Genomic DNA, 9,898 nt, shown 5'->3' with positions numbered 1-9,898 from the left:
GCAAGAGAGAGAGAGGGGAGAGGGGAAAGAGAGAGAGAGAGAGAGAGAGAGAGAGAGAGAGAGAGAGAGAGAGAGAGAGAGAGAAACACAGAGAGAGAAACACAGAGAGAGAAACATACAGAGAGAAATACAGAGAGAAACAGAGAAACAGAGAGAGAAACACACAGAGAGACCAGAAAACCTTAGATAAATTTTACTAATGAATACTAATGCAAACTTTTCAATAAAATTTTTGAAAACTTAATTTATGAACTCATGAAAACAATCATTCACCATGGCCAATTTGGGTGAAATCTAGACAAAGATGGGGAGTTTAACATAAACAATACAATAAAAGCTTGCAAATGTTTTATTCAAAAAATTCTAGGCCACTATATAGGGGAATGCCAGGGCCAGGAAGTGGGAGTGGGTGGGTTGGGGAGCAGGGCAGGGGGAGGGGATAGGGGATTTTCAGAGGGGAAACTAGGAAAGGGGATAACATTTGTAATGTAAATAAATAAAACATCTAATAAAAAATAAATCTCAAAAAATCCTATCATCTTCTCACAAAGATCAATCTTTGCTTTTCTTTTTGGTTGTATCTTTATTTGGCATCATCATCAGAATAATAACATAGAAAGTGTTTCAAAGCATTCCACCCTTAGCTATCAGAGGAATGCAGATCCAAGTGCTTTGAGATTCCATCTCATCCCTGTCAGAGTGGTTATCATCAAGCAAATAAATGTCAATAGAGGCCCTGATATAGGGAAAGAAGAACTCTTATACATACTTGGTGTGAATGTGAAATAGTCCAGTCACCGTGGAAATCAGTTCAGAGATTTCTGAATAGAAAAAAAAAACAATAACAAAAAATAAAACTACTAGGAAACCTAGCTCTATTGCTCTTGGGCATGCATTCAAAGGATTTATACTACAAAGATACATGTGCATCCATGTTCCTTGTGACAATTCACAAGAGCAAAGATGTGAAATCAACCAAAATGTCTGTCGGCTAATGAATAGATCAAGCAAATATGTGATATGGAATACAAATACACAATTGAATTTTATTCAGCAGTGAAGAAAAATGAAACCATAAAATTTGCAGATAAATGTATGGAATTGGAAAAACTATGTATTGAATGAGGCAACAGAGGCACATAAAGTCAAGCTTTACATATGATATTTCATATGTTGAGTCTAGCTTTCAATTTTAAAGATTTTGGGGTTTTGTTGTTGTTGTTGTTTTGGTTTTGGGTTTTTTTTTTTTTGTTTGTTTAACTTGGAATCTTGGAATGGATTTGGAATCTAGAAAGTAGCCATGGTGTGGTGGGAGTGTGACTGATGCTGAATAAAATGGGAAATAGCTGGAGCTGAATCTGTTGTTCCTAACATTTGCTACACATCCTTTAGCTATGGCATGTGTCTGAGTGTGGAGCAATAACCAGATTTACGAGTTTGCCTAAGGATCCCTCAACAGGCCACTGTGCACAGGGGAACAGGTGCAGCAGAAGTGTTCCCTCCCTACACTGTCATTTACCATTAACTGGATTTGCCTCATGAGGAGGGAGTGAGGCAAACTGCACAAGTTTGGCACTAGCCGGGACAGCTGTGTTCCTCTCTGCTGCTTTCTTGGCAATACTTACCGAAGAGCAGGACTTCAGCTGGAGCTGGCCAAACTTATGTTGAGATTCTTGTGGCACTATGCATCCAAGAGGGTTCAATAGTTGGAGTCACACATTTGCTCAAGACCATTTCAATGTGCTGTAGCAGGAACAGGGACTTTGGTGTTTGTTACTGTTTCATCATGTTAATAACAGGTGTGTGAGGATAGTTTTAGGGGGAAAGACAGCAGAAGCCATTTTAGTACCTACATAGTCCTGCCTCTGTGCCCACAGAATGTTTTCCACATCCTTGAGTTTTGATCCAAATGCCCTCATCATTTGGTTTTCAAGTTGATGCACTTTATTCCCTTTCATGTTAAAAACATCCATCCTTTTATAGTGCAGGGTATCTAGAGGTCCTAGATAAATACAGCCACTCTGTTGGACTGAGTCAGATTCACAAGGGATATACCCTCCAAATTAGTGCAATATATATCCTGTGGATTCTTTAAAATGGGGGAATTTCTGATTCTTAGAGAAGTCTAAACTCAGGCAACACCTAATAGTTAAAATAACTCTTTTCATTAGGACTTAGGGTGTTTGTCCGATATCAGACATTTTCCTAGTCATGCTTACTATGCATATTTCAATCTAGTAATTCATGTGACATGAGCTTGGGAGCAAAGGAGATGTTGGGGTATATTGTTTGTGCTCTTAATGGATCATTATTACCCAGATCTCTGAATCTTCACAAAGTTCCAGAGTCTTTTGCTGATTTCCAGGCTTTTGCCTTGTTCATTATCTCAAAACACCAGTATATATTATGATTTGTTCTTTTTCACTAAGAAGATGTGTGCTGAGTACCTTTATCCAAATATCATGAGTTTCTTTCCTCATGTTTTATAAATATATTATTTTAATCTCCATCTTTAACATGAAGAGAGAAATTAAATCACAAATTACAACATAATACTTCCTGCTGTAAGTAATCTTATTTGTCATTTCTTTTCTATATATTTTACAACATTGTTTCTTTCCTTACAATATTTTTAAGATAAGTATTTGAATATATGCTTATGTATAAATATTTTATTTGTTGATCATAACATTTCTTACAATCTAAAACTGGAATAATCTTATTTCAACACCAGCTTAATTTTAATCTAGTGCAAGACTAGACATTTTCCTTGTATTCCTTTTAATAGTTTTGTATTTTTTATTATGCTTGTTTTGTTTATACATTGTTTTCCCTTTAATTTAAAAAAAATCATTTTTAAAATATATATATACACATGTATATACATGAATATATACATATATATGTATATACATGAATATATACATATATATGTCTATGAATATATATACCTATATGTATATACATGAATATATGTACATATGCATATATATATATATATATATGAATGCTAGTGTACATGTAGTTTTGTTTTGTTTTATTTTGTTTTGTTTTGATACATGTGATGGCTGCTCTAAAGGCATTTCATAATAATTCTAATGCTACACCAATGTTGGGGTTTTCTTGGGTTGATATTTGTCAAATCATATTGCTTATCTGTTTCCTGTTTTCTTAGGCAAATGGATGGAAATAAAAAATATCATCCTGAGTGAGGTAACCCAATCACAAAAGAACCCACATGGTATGGGCTCACTGATAAGTGGATATTAGCCCAAAAGCTCAGAATACCCAAGATATAATTCAGAGACCACATGTAACTCAAGAAAGAAGACCAAAGCATCTGTGCTTCAGTCCTTCTTAGAAAATGGAACAAAATATTCATGGGAGCAAAAATGGAGACAAAGTGTAGAGCAAAGATTGAAGGAAAGGCCAACCAGAGACTGCCACACCTGGGAAACCACGCCATATATAGTCACCAAACCCAGAAACTATTGTAGATGCCAAGTGCTTGCTGACAAGAGCTTGATATAGCTGTCTCCTGTGAGGCTCTGACAGAGCCTGATAAATACAGAGGTGGATTCTGGCAACCAACCATTGGACTGAGCACAGGGTCCCCAATGGAGGAGTTAGAGAAAGGACTGAAGGAGCTGAAGGGGTTTGCAACCCCACAGGAAGAACAACAATATCAACCAACCAGACCCCCCAGAGCTCCCAGGGACTAAGCCACCGACCAAAGAGTAAACAGGGAGGGACCCATGGCTCCAGCCGCATACGTAGCAGAGGATGGCTTTGTTGGGCATCAATGAGAGGAGAGGTCCTTGCTCCTATGAAGGCTCAATAGATGCCACAGTGTAGGGAAACTGAGGGCAGGGAGGTAGGAGTGCATTGGTGGGAAGAGGAACACTCTCATAGAAACAGGGGGAGTGCGATGGGATAGGGAGTTTCAGGGGGGTACCAGGAAGGCGATAACATTTGAAATGTAAATAAAGAAAATATCTAATAACTTTTTTTACATTTTAAATGTCATCCCCTTTCCTAGTTTCCCCTCCAAAAATCCCCTATACCTCCCCCACTTGCCCTGCTCCCCAACCCACCCACTCCTACTTCCTGGCCCTGGCAGTCACTATACAGTACCAACGGCCTCTCCTCCCATTGATGACTGACTAGGCCATCCTCTGCTACATATGCAGCTAGAGCCATGAGTCCCACCATGTGTTTTCTTTGATTGGTGGTTTAGTCTCAGGGAGCTCTGGGGGTACTGGTTAGTTCATATTGTTGTTCCTCCTATAGGGCTGCAAACCCCTTTAACTCCTTGAGTACTTTCTCTAGCTCCTTCATTGGGGACCCTGTGCCCCATCCAGTGGATGTCTGTGAGCATCCACTTCTGTATTTGTCAGGCACTGGCAGAGCCTCTCAGGAGACAGCTTTATCAGGCTCCTGTCTGCTAGCTCTTGTTGGCATCTGCAATAGTGTCTGGGTTTGGTGGTTGCTTATGTGATGGATCCCCAGATGGGGCAGTCTCTGGATGGTCGTTCATTCAGTCTCTGCTCTGAACTTTGTGTAGTTCCTTCCATGAATATTTTGTTCCCCCTTCTAAGAAGGATTGAAATATCCACACTTTGGTCTTCCTTCTTCTTGAGTTTCATGTGTTTTGCAAACTGTACCTTGGGTATTCTGAACCTCTGGGCTAATAGCCACTTATTAGTGAGTGCGTATCATGTGTGTTCTTTTGTGATTAGGTTACCTCACTTAGGATGATATCCTCAAGATCCATCCATTTGTTTAACAATTTCATAAACTCATTGTTTTTAATAGCTGCATACTACTCCATTATGTAAATCTACCACATTTTCTGTATTCATTTCTCTGTTAAGGGACAACTGGGTTCTTCCCAGCTTCTGGCTACTATAAATAAGGCTGCTATGAACGTAGTGGAGCATGTGTCCTTATTATAAGTTGGAGCATCTTTTGGGTATATGCCCAGGAGTGGTATTGCTGGATCTTCTGGTCGTACTATGTCCAATTTTGTGAGGAACCACCAAACTGATTTCCAGACTTCTTAAAATTCCCTTCCTAAAAAACAAAACAAAACAAAACAAAAAGTAGCTTTTAACTATCAATCTATAATAAGTCATGAAAATTATTTGAACACAAAAATACCCTCAAGGTTTGCCTTTTACAATTAAATATAATACTTAATCATTTTTATTGGCACTTTCAAAATAGTTTCTGGAAAGGATATTTATTTTTTCTGATGTGTGAGCACCACGATTTCTGTTCTTCTCTTTCATGATCAATTAATATTGGATGGAGATTTGCTGGAGTACCAAGAACTCTCTCTGTATTTTTAGACTGTGTCTGTCCTGTGGCATTCTTTAAACACTTTTCTAGAAATTTTGAAAACAATTAAGATAATCAAATAATAAAACAATAATCATCGTTTTATGTCTTAGATTACCATATGAGTCAAATATAAAACCAGGAATTATCTCTGATATACATGAAGCAAAAACAAAAATAAAAAATTATTTTATTTAAAAATTATTTAAACATTAGGATTATTCAATAGAATGTGTACTGTCTAAATCATTGCTAAACAACAAAAAACACACTGGTATTTATATTTGTGTATTTTGCATACATTTTCACTCTTTTATAATTTGTTATATTAGAAAATGAAAATATGCTGAATATCTTCAAATATTTAAATCTGGGGATTAAATGATGTACTTTAATTTTATGAATTATTTATAGGTGTATAAATAACATGTGAATTTTATTTGAATAACCTGAAAACGAAGGGTAAAATATAGTTTTTTTCAAGCACCAATGGAGTACCTTTAAAGACTGATTAAGCCATTTATAGGTTACAATCTCTGGTGAAAATTAACTGCAACTAGAAAACAACCTGGTTAAAAAATACAAAGTTGTTCTTAGATCAAATAAAAAGTAAAAACTCTAATCACTATTCAAACAATAAGAACACTATTGTGTATTTAAAGCCAAAGATCAAAACATCAAAATAAGTAGCAACTTAAAAGCATTCTCATGTTTTAATTAAATAACATTTCATTGTTAAAGAGAAATAAAAATAAATTTTCTCGAAGAGTTATGGACAACTAAGAATTACTTTGTGTTACACAAAGTACACAAAGTAATTCTTAGGCATGCAAGAAGAGAGAAGTAATCCAAAATCAGGAACCAAAGTTTAAGAGAATATAAAATAAAAGGATGGGTAAATTTAACAAAACAGACAGCTAGAGAAAAAAAAGAGAGAGAGAAAACCATGAGACAGATAAAGCAAACAAATGTACAGAAAGTATCATAAATGTGGATTTAGTAATAAACATGGAGGATTGTGGGAAGATATTAGAGAATCATGTACAGAGTACCCGGCTAAAAATATAAATTGTTGGTGAAATAAATAATGTATGGGAAAATGAAAATTACTAAAGTTGACTAAAGAGAAAAATTTTAAAGTAAAAAAAAAATGGCCACGAGAAAAAAAAAACATGAAAAATCCAACTACGATCAAAGAACTAACATTAATAAAAATGTCATCAGAATCACATACTCACTGCTTATGTAACTGGAAGTTGGTACAACAAATATTTTTCTCCAAGACCTCATAAATGTCTTATAAATGCTTATCTCCTTTAATGCACTAATCCCACTTTTGTAAGAGTGCCCTAAGTAATGTTTATCTAAGATATATGGTAGAATAAACTATACAAAAATTCCAGAGCAAAGAGATTATAGCTAAACCTTCTTAATGGGAAATTACTATGTATATCTGAGAGAAAAGAAAATGTTTTTCAGAAAATACAGGGGTTTAACTTGAAGCAAGTAGAACACGAAGCAAACATAATGATTACCAATTAATACTGAATAGAAATGTGATATTATAAAAAAGTTAATTTGAGAGGAAGTGGGAGGGAGAGAAGCACAGGGGAGGGTTTGTAGGGAGTAGAGGCAAGGGGTGGTGCTGTACTTACATTTCAATTTTTAAAAAAGTTAAAACGGGGACTCGCTGAGTTGCATTTGAAACTTCATGCCAAAGTCAAAAGTAAGTCTTAAAAGAGAAGGCAGATAACATAAAACAAAATGCTAAATCTTCATTTTATAATCTTGTCAATAAATTCTATCTCATCCTTGCCCTTTGAGATACAATACTACTGGTCTGTATTTTAGAAGCTGTAATAATAGAACTTTGTTAGAACTCTGTATGTTTGGGTGTGTGCATGTGTGTCTGTGCATATTAAGGGCCAATGAGATTTAGGAAACTCATAAAAACAAAGTTATGAACTATGAGAAACATGAAAAGCTTAGTTTCTGTGATATTTAAAGAGTTCCTGCAAACAGTATATAACAGAGAAAAATGGTTTATATCTTAAACTTGGATTTAGATGTAAATTCCCCTGAGTATTAGCTGCCTGAAACTAAAAATAGAGCACAATTTTATTACTAGGAATGTAGTTTGCTTTTATGGATTAAATCTCATCACTTCTCTAAATCTTTACCAGACCTGTCAGAGTCGTGGGATCTTATAGATAATCTAGGATGACACATAGTCCCAGTCAAATCCTAGGAAAGGAGTTTCATTTTAATTCTAAGAGAATAGGACAACTGCCCTCTAACACCCTCACTCAGCAGAAGAATACAGCTCCACTACTGGATGTGATTTTGTAACTCAGTGTCTTGTAATATGCGAAAGTGAAGCATGGGTACTTTGTTTTTCTTCTTGATTAAAATTTCTTAATTGTTTATTTAAAAATGAGACCCAATGGGGGGCATATTTGAAAACTGTCTTGTACTTTAGAAATTAATTTACTTTGTCGATGAGCATACATTGCTTTAGAAACAAGATAGAAAGTAGATATTAAAGACAATTAATTGTGCTGTGATTTAAAAACAAATCTCATACTTTCAAAGAATATGTTGAACCAACTTGTACTTCTGTACTTTCAAAACAAAATATGAACATCTTTAAATATGTTTACTTTGTCATTTCAGTTTTATTTTCTATTGTCAAAGTGAATTGTTTTATTGTTGGTATATTCAAGTCATTTGTCCAAACTAGAAAACTTTTAGTATAACCAAATAGGGTATGTCATTAACAGATTAACAGGCATCCACAAAGAAGCTTTTGAATCTGAATATATATAATTTAAGAAATTAAGGGCTGTGGTATAGCTCAGTTGGCAAGTTACTTCCTAGTATTCAGAAAGCCCCAAGTTCCATCTTCAGCAGTATATAACTAGTTGAGATGGCACAGGTATGCAATCTCAACATTTGGAGGTAGAGGCAGGAGTACCAGAAGTTCAAGGTCAGTCTTGGCTACTTGGGATATTTGAGGTCAACTTGACTTAGAAATTCTGTCTCAGGAAAAAAAATAGAGTAAAGAGAGAGGGCAAAAAGAAAGAGAGATACAGAGAAAGAAAGAGGGAGAAAGAGGAGGAGAAGGAATAGATGGAGATATAAAAGGAGAAAAAAATCTATTTCTAAACACTGAAGTTAAACAACTTACTGGGAAAATCAATCAGATCAATTTTCAATTTAGTATGGGTAAAGCAAGCTCAACTGAACCTTAAAGTTCAAAACCAACTACTTCACTTGAAGTGCTTAAATATATTTTATGTAAATGTATTATTTTTGTTAATAAAATCTATGAAAATTATTTAATTTATTATCTATAATAAAATAAATTTTTGTTTAAATTAATTTGCCTATGCTTTTTTATTTATCAGTACAATCTACTATGGAAACATTTCAAGCTCTTTCTCGTTTAAATTATCTCAAATCTTAAAATTTTATTTTTATTTATTACTATTATTATGGGGGCATGTGCACCAGGATGTGAGTGCAAAAGTCAGAGACTGTGTTCTCTCCTTCCACCTACTGTTTGGTTAATTTGGATCGAGCTATGGCCACCAGACTTGCATGGTGTACTGGCTAGTTTTGTGCGTCAACTTGACAAAGGCTGGAGTTATCACAGAGAAAGGAGCTTCATATGGGGAAGTGCCTCCAGGAGATCCAGCTGTAAGGCATTTTCTCAATTAGTGATCAAGGATGGGAGGACTCATTGTGGGTGGTGCCATCTCTGAGCAGGTAGTCTTGGGTTCTATAGGAAAGCAAACTGAGCAAGACAGGGAAAACAAGCCAATAAGTAACATCTCTCTGTGGCCTCTGCATCAGCTCCTGCTTCCTAACCTGCTTGAATTCCAGTCCTGGTTTCCTTTGGTGATGAACAGCAGTGTGGAAGTGTAAGCTGAATAAACCCTTTCGACCCCAAAAATGCTTCTTGGTCATGATGTTTGTGCACCCTAACTAAGACACATGGCAAGCACCTTTACCTACTAAGCCATCTCATGGGCACACAAGAATGTTAATAACTTAATATTTACCATCTAAAAGGTTAAATTTACCCAATATTGCCCTTGAATATCCAATTCCTATTAGATATGGTATATGCTATTTGGACTGTTAGTGTGTAACTGGGATAATGTCTTTACCTTTTCTATACAACAGACAAGGGAATTATAATTAAATTAAGTATGTTCATTTACTATAAGTTTCAGTTTTCTGTTTTCAGACTAATGTTATTAACAAATTACACCTAGTGCTTTTCTTCCTTGTGCATATAGTTGTCTAGAATGCTTTCTGTATCATTTTATGGCATCTGTCTATCATTGTGGACCCAAACTCCAACTACAAAGTATTATAAGCTACTGAAAACGGGAAGGTGCTGTTCCAGAGAAGAAAAAGGATCCTGTTGTGCCAGAAACACTTAAGAAAGAGTGAAGAAGCTTTGCAATTTTATGAGGTCCCATTTGTCGATTCTTGATCTTACAGCAAAAGCCATTGATGTTCTATTCAGGAATTTTTTCCCCTGTGCCCA

The sequence above is a fragment of the Mus caroli genome, chromosome X, assembly GCF_900094665.2.
Source record: "Mus caroli chromosome X, CAROLI_EIJ_v1.1, whole genome shotgun sequence".
Lineage (NCBI taxonomy): Eukaryota > Metazoa > Chordata > Mammalia > Rodentia > Muridae > Mus > Mus caroli.
The sequence above is the reverse complement of the archived record's forward strand: the minus strand, read 5'-3'. Positions refer to the sequence as shown.